At 49.6% G+C, this 7392-nt stretch overlaps 2 non-coding genes across 2 annotated transcripts; both read left to right on the forward strand.

The window, feature by feature from the left end:
- The first annotated feature begins 2731 nt into the window (after positions 1–2731).
- Trnal-aag (transfer RNA leucine (anticodon AAG)) lies at positions 2732–2813 on the forward strand. The gene has a single exon. It is a non-coding gene; the product is annotated as a tRNA-Leu (tRNA).
- Positions 2814–2881: 68 nt separating this feature from the next.
- Positions 2882–2964, forward strand: Trnal-aag (transfer RNA leucine (anticodon AAG)). The gene has a single exon. It is a non-coding gene; the product is annotated as a tRNA-Leu (tRNA).
- The last annotated feature ends 4428 nt before the right edge of the window (positions 2965–7392 follow it).

Below are 7392 nucleotides of genomic sequence, written 5' to 3' on the forward strand. Positions count from 1 at the left end.
GAACACTTGAAGGAAGTAGAAAACAACAAAGTGGCGCAAATCACTGAAAAATGGGAAATTTTTAAACAACGAATTAAGTTAACCGCCATCGACCGATCCTGTAAAATAAAGTACGAAGAAAGAGCTAAAGAGAAAGAACTAAGGGCAGTGTTGGAAAAATTAACGGCCTTAGAGTGCAGCCAGCCGGGCGCATACAAGGACGATTTACGCAGCATCAAAGCGAAATTGGAGCTATGCGATGAAGAGCGATATCGAGGAGCGATTATACGCGCAAGGGCAGAGGCATTGACAGCAGATGAAACGCCAACTAAACGCGCGCTAGGTCTGGAGAAAACGCATGCGCGGCGCAATCACATAGATACTATTGAAGTAGATAGTAATGAAATAACTGACGGTGAGGAGATAGCACAAGCGTTTTTCAAGCACTTCCAAGAACTTTTTGCATCGAGAACTGTTGACCTAGAGGCCTTTAGAGCTGCGTTTTTGGGGCGTATGCCGCAACTCAGCGACGAGACGAAGAACAGGCTCGAGGCACCGATATCAACTCGTGAAGTTGAACAAGCAATTGAAGATTTAAAAGCCGGAAAATCACCCGGTCCGGATGGCCTTTGTGCCGATTTTTATAAACTGTTTAAATCAGATCTATCGCCTCTACTCGCTGACGTGTTTAACGAAGCGTATGAAGTAAACGCATTGCCACTTTCTTTCGGGCAAGCGCACACTGTACTAATCCCTAAGACTGACCAGCCTGCGAAACTGAAACATGTAACATCGTACAGACCAATATCACTTACCAACAGTGATTACAAAATATTCATGAAGATAATCGCAGACAGGTTACAAACAGTAATGGAAACCATAGTAGGTCGGCACCAAACATGCGGAATCAAAGGACGAAGCATTAACACGAACGTACACATAATGAGATCGATTTTGGAATGTTGTGACGCCTTAAGGGCACGAGTTGCGATTCTTCAACTTGACTTGGAGAAAGCTTTTGACTGTGTTGCTCACAGTATTTTATTTGCCATTCTTAAGCATATAAATGTCGGGTCCATAATTACTGACGGGGTAGCCATGGCGTACCGGAACGGCACTACTAAGCTTATAATTAACAAGACATTGGGGGCCCCCATCAGCATTCAACGTTCCGTGCGTCAAGGCTGCCCAGCCAGCCCACTTTTGTTCTGTATTTATCTGGAGAGTTTGTGTTTGGCAGTCATTGAGAACAAATGTATTCATGGGTTTACGATGCAAGCGTCAGAAGTCAAACTCCTGGCCTATGCTGACGACGTAGCCGTGTGTTGCAAAGACAAGGAGAGCATTTTACAGACGATAAATGTTGTGAAAAACTTCGGTGAAATCACAGGTAGTAGAGTAAACTGGAGCAAGTGCCTCGGTATTTGGCATGGAGAGTGGCCTGAGGCTCCTGCTTTATATGCGAATGTCAAGTGGTCAACAACGCCAGTAAGGTACTTAGGCGCACCACTCGAAGCTTACAAACAGAGTGACGAGTACTGGCAGGACCAGCTTAAAAGTGCTAAAGAGAAGGCTGAGGCGTGGAAGGCCAAATACCTTTCAGTATTTGCCAGGGCTACTGTATGCAACTTGTTTTTCGTCGCTAAGCTATGGTATGTCATGCAATTCATTTTCTGTAACAGGGTCAATGTGCAGAAATTCCACAGAGTTTTTGCCGTGTTTGTGTGGGGTTCCGGATGGGAGAGATGTTGTCGCAATAATTTGTTCAGACGGGTGAAAGATGGAGGATTAGGGCTGGCCCACCTGTTTGTTAGGCAACTTGTTGGACGTTTTATTTTCTTTCGGAACAACGATGATCCTTTTTTGCAAACAGTCTGTAGAGTTAGACTCGCGCACTTGTTGCCAGAGTTGATTGTATGCTCCCAAGGTGTGCCAGCGGCAGTGTTTGGTTTTTACAGGGAAATTGTATTCAGTGTTCGTTTCCTTGCTGTACGGTATTCGAAAGAATATTTGTTTAATGTCTCAAGGAAAAAGCTGCGCAACGATATAATGGACAGCCTTTTTCCCCCGCCTCTGTACAGAACCATATACAGTCGAGGCCCAGGCCAGAATGTTTTTAAACGCGTCAAACGAATGCAGGTACCGCCAGGTATGAAAAGTTTCTTTTTCAAACTACACACAGGTACACTTTCAGTTGCAACGTTCCTAGAAGAAAGAGGCTTTTACATGCCATGGGGCTCACAGTGTATAATTTGCAAACAACCTGAAACCATAGACCATGTTTTTTTACACTGCTGGGAAGGAGTATACTTATGGGATGTTTTACAGCGCACAATAAAGAAAGAATTTCCTCTTGACCCACATGGCATCAGATTTTTGCCGATAGACGACGATGACGGAACACCGTTTGATCAGATTATGCTGACTGGCCTCTACTGTATATGGCGCTCCCGCATGGCAGGCTTCTATTGCGATCCCGATAGAAGACCAGCCCGTGTGTATTTTCGGGAACAAATAAGACGTTTTCTTGATGTGGTTGCAACACAAGAGTGTCCCCCACCTTGGATGGCCAGGATGGAACCCCTGGCCAATCTTAAGGAATTCTGAACAAAGCCTGTTACAATATGACAGGCTGCATGTGCTTATTATTTATACTTAACAGATGAGAAGTCCATCTGTGTTTGTACATATCTTAGTTATGTTGGTATTCTTATGTACCGCTGCTTACCGGTAATAAAGAAAAAAAAAGAGTGGTAGCGTGGCCGAGCGGTCTAAGGCGCTGGTTTAAGGCACCAGTCTCCTCGGAGACGTGGGTTCGAATCCCACCGCTGCTATATTGTGTTGCTTTTTTTACGTGCGTTCTTCGGCAAAAGCGCACGCGACCGTCACTCGGCAGAACAGTGGTAGCGAGGCCGAGCGGTCCTAAGGCGCTGGTTTAAGGCACCAGTCTCCTCGGAGGCGTGGGTTCGAATCCCACCGCTGCTATATTGTGTTGCTTTTTTTACGTGCGTTCTTCGGCAAAAAGCGCACGCGACCGTCACTCGGCAGAACAGTGGTAGCGAGGGCCGAGCGGTCTAAGGCGCTGGTTTAAGGCACCAGTCTCCTCGGAGGACGTGGGTTCGAATCCCACCGCTGCTATATTGTGTTGCTTTTTTTACGTGCGTTCTTCGGCAAAACGCGCACGCGACCGTCACTCGGCAGAACAGTGGTAGCGAGGCCGAGCGGTCTAAGGCGCTGTTTAAGGCACCAGTCTCCTCGGAGGCGTGGGTTCGAATCCCACCGCTGCTATATTGTGTTGCTTTTTTTACGTGCGTTTCTTCGGCAAAAAGCGCACGCGACCGTCACTCGGCAGAACAGTGGTAGCGAGGCCGAGCGGTCTAAGGCGCTGGTTTAAGGCACCAGTCTCCTCGGAGACGTGGTTCGAATCCCACCGCTGCTATATTGTGTTGCTTTTTTTACGTGCGTTCTTCGGCAAAAAAGCGCACGCGACCGTCACTCGGCAGAACAGTGGTAGCGAGGCCGAGCGGTCTAAGGCGCTGGTTTTAGGCACCAGTCTCCTCGGAGGCGTGGGCTCGAATCCCACTGCTGCCATATTGTGTCACTTTTTTTACGTGCGTTCTTCGGCAAAAAGCGCACGCGACCGTCACTCGGCAGAACAGTGGTAGCGAGGCCGAGCGGTCTAAGGCGCTGGTTTAAGGCACCAGTCTCCTCGGAGACGTGGGTTCGAATCCCACCGCTGCTATATTGTGTTGCTTTTTTTACGTGCGTTCTTCGGCAAAAAGCGCACGCGACCGTCACTCGGCAGAACAGTGTAGCGAGGCCGAGCGGTCTAAGGCGCTGGTTTAAGGCACCGTCTCCTCGGAGGCGTGGGTTCGAATCCCACCGCTGCTATATTGTGTTGCTTTTTTTACGTGCGTTCTTCGGCAAAAAGCGCACGCGACCGTCACTCGGCAGAACAGTGGTAGCGAGGCCGAGCGGTCTAAGGCGCTGGTTTAAGGCACCAGTCTCCTCGGAGACGTGGGTTCGAATCCCACCGCTGCTATATTGTGTTGCTTTTTTTACGTGCGTTCTTCGGCAAAAGCGCACGCGACCGTCACTCGGCAGAACAGTGGTAGCGAGGCCGAGCGGTCTAAGGCGCTGGTTTAAGGCACCAGTCTCCTCGGAGGCGGGGTTCGAATCCCACCGCTGCTATATTGTGTTGCTTTTTTTACGTGCGTTCTTCGGCAAAAAGCGCACGCGACCGTCACTCGGCAGAACAGTGGTAGCGAGGCCGAGCGTTCTAAGGCGCTGGTTTAAGGCACCAGTCTCCTCGGAGGCGTGGGTTCGAATCCCACCGCTGCTATATTGTGTTGCTTTTTTTACGTGCGTTCTTCGGCAAAAAGCGCACGCGAACCGTCACTCGGCAGAACAGTGGTAGCGAGGCGAGCGGTCTAAGGCGCTGGTTTAAGGCACCAGTCTCCTCGGAGACGTGGGTTCGAATCCCACCGCTGCTATATTGTGTTGCTTTTTTTTACGTGCGTTCTTCGGCAAAAAAGCGCACGCGACCGTCACTCGGCAGAACAGTGGTAGCGAGGCCGAGCGGTCTAAGGCGCTGGTTAAGGCACCAGTCTCCTCGGAGGCGTGGGTTCGAATCCCACCGCTGCTATATTGTGTTGCTTTTTTTACGTGCGTTCTTCGGCAAAAAAGCGCACGCGACCGTCACTCGGCAGAACAGTGGTAGCGAGGCCGAGCGGTCATTCCTTTTCCGGCTTTCGAGCGATACGGTCACGGAATGTCGCGCTCCGTCGGAGCGGTATCAGCGGCCCCAGCGGGTCGCGGGAACAGGTTTTTTGCTGCTTCTGAAGATTACCAAGTTATTCTGCCGAACCTGCCAACAGGAAAAATTGTGCAAAACACAGTGTTTATGCATGCTGACGTACTGCTAGACCCTACAGAGGTGGAAGACTTCAGGGACACATTGCTTCATCTTGGTGTGCTGGCCGACGTTATCACGTTAGGGGCATACAGATGAACCACGTCTGGGCTATCACCCTCAAGGACGCTGCGGCTACGGAGAAACTACTTGCTGCGAGGACGTGAAGGTTAAAGAACACAGTGCCTGATAGTCGACTCTAATGACCGAGGTATTCGCTTCAAGATTCACTGGCTGCTCCATGGTGTTGCTGACGAGGATGTGCGTGCCGCGCTATCGCCGTACGGGAAGGTGGTCGACGTGTCAAGGGAAAAGTGGCGTGCGCATGGCGTTCTCGACAAGGGCTCTACGACCCGTACGGTTACCTTGAAGTTGGGGCCGGGTTTCAAGATCGACGACATACCGCACCAAATCAAGGTGGCCGGTGAACCTGCGCTAATTGTTGTACCAGGCAGGGCCCCACTTTGCCTCCGTTGCAAATCTAGTGGGCATACGCAGAGACTGCCAGGTGCCACGTTGTGCGCTTTGCCGACGGTATGGCCATGAGGACTCCCAATGTGCGAAAAGCTACGCAAGTGCTGCAGGATCCTTGAGGGGTGATGACACGTCAGAGCACCTCATGGACGAAGCTGATGCCGAAGAAACGGCGGGAGGTCAAACCTCAAGCATCGAGGCGTCTTCTGGGCCGACCACGGTAGACGGGGCAGACAACAGCAAGTCTTCCGAAGAAGAGTTCCCACCCTCTCCCAAGGTACGGATGTGAAAGCTGAGCCTAACAAGAAACCGAGGACGCTACCGAAGACGCCGAGGCGGACAAGTCCGCGTGTATGGACGTCACAGAAGCACCAAGCTCTGGTGTGGCAGCAAAGCGGGCTCACGAGGATACCACGAGACAACGGCGAACACCGACGGCGAAGGGCAACCACCAACCAAGGCGGCTATCGTTCGGCGGCCCTCACTGAGACCTCGACCGAACGTGGCCACCGGTAAAGTGTGGCGGCAACGCCGCCTACAGCGCCAACGTAGCGTAAGATCTGCCATGGCACGACGCCCTGGCATGCGGCTTTTTGCTGAGAGTACCACCACGATTCCCAGCCTTTCTTCATAGTCACTATGGCTTCTATTCCTAAATCGCTACGTATCGCGACGATTAACGTCCGAGGGCTTGCGTCTAAACGAAAACAGTCAGCTGTACCGATTGGTGACCGAGTTTGACCTCGACATTGTGGCGATACAGGAAACTAAAGTTGATGGTGAAGTAGAGACTGGGAACATGGTTCGACGTTTTACGTTGTCTTATGACGCTGTGGTTAGCCATGCTGTAGGGACGTCTGCAGGTTGTTGCCTTCTTTTGCGCCAGAGCTTGGGCTTATCAATACAAGCGACATTAAGTTGTGACTCAGGGAGGCTCATCATCTGCGATTTTCTTTTTGCCGCTAAGGAGTGGCGTATGATTTGTGTGTATGCACCTAACAATGCGGAAGAGAGGCGAACCTTTTTCGAGCGTGTTAATCAATACTGGACTGCCAGAAACTTGTCATTATTGCCGGTGATTTCAACTGTGTGCTTTCTGCAGTAGATAAAACTAGCAGACGAGATTTTAATGACATAAGCACTGTTATTCTTAGAGAAATTGTGAATGATGGTGGTATGGAAGATGTAGGGCAATGTTTGGAAGGTACGCGAACCGTCCAATTTACTCATTTTCAAAGATCGAGTCATGCCCGATTGGATAGAATATATGCGTCTTTGGATATTATACTTTGTGTCAACAGTATCATGCTACGCCAGTCTCCTTTAGTGATCACTGCTTAGTTTATTTACTATAGCAAGTCGAGAAGACTCAAGGAATAATTTAATTGGCATTTATGGAAACTGAATTGTAAGCTGATGAATGATGATGTTTTTGTGAAGCAAGTAACTGATTTATTTAAAAAACTCAAGGAAACAACAAAATTCCTTGGGGAGAAAGATGGGAATTATTAAGAATCAGGTTAAATAAAAGCACTGGAACGTTCAAGTGCAGTAGCTAGAGAAGCAAGGTTTCAAGAAAAAACACTACGCACGAACCTTCAACTGCTACTTAATCAAGAATCGCTCAGACCGGGTGAATTTATGGACGATATACGAGTGGTGAAGCGCAAGCTGGAGCTTATCGATACCGAACGGTACCGTGGTGCCTTAATACGCGCAAGAGTGAAAGGCTGATAAGCGGAGAATCGCCGACGAAAAGAGCGTTGGGGGCGGAAAAGTGGCATGCGCGAAGGCAGCAAATAGTAGAATTGAACGTGCAGGTGTGATCACTAAGGATACTGACGAAATTGTTAGAACGTTTTCGGAGTACTATCGTGCGTTGTTTGCTCGCAGCGTAGTGATATCGACCTTTCTAACGTGAGTTTTGTTCCTTGATGACACGGTTGGACGATGTGACAAGAGAAGCTTTGGAGCAGCCCATCACAAATGAAGAGGGGATTTTGCGATAGAAAACATGAACTTAAGGG

Source organism: Dermacentor silvarum, chromosome 8 (assembly GCF_013339745.2).
Source record: "Dermacentor silvarum isolate Dsil-2018 chromosome 8, BIME_Dsil_1.4, whole genome shotgun sequence".
NCBI classification, from domain to species: Eukaryota; Metazoa; Arthropoda; class Arachnida; order Ixodida; family Ixodidae; genus Dermacentor; species Dermacentor silvarum.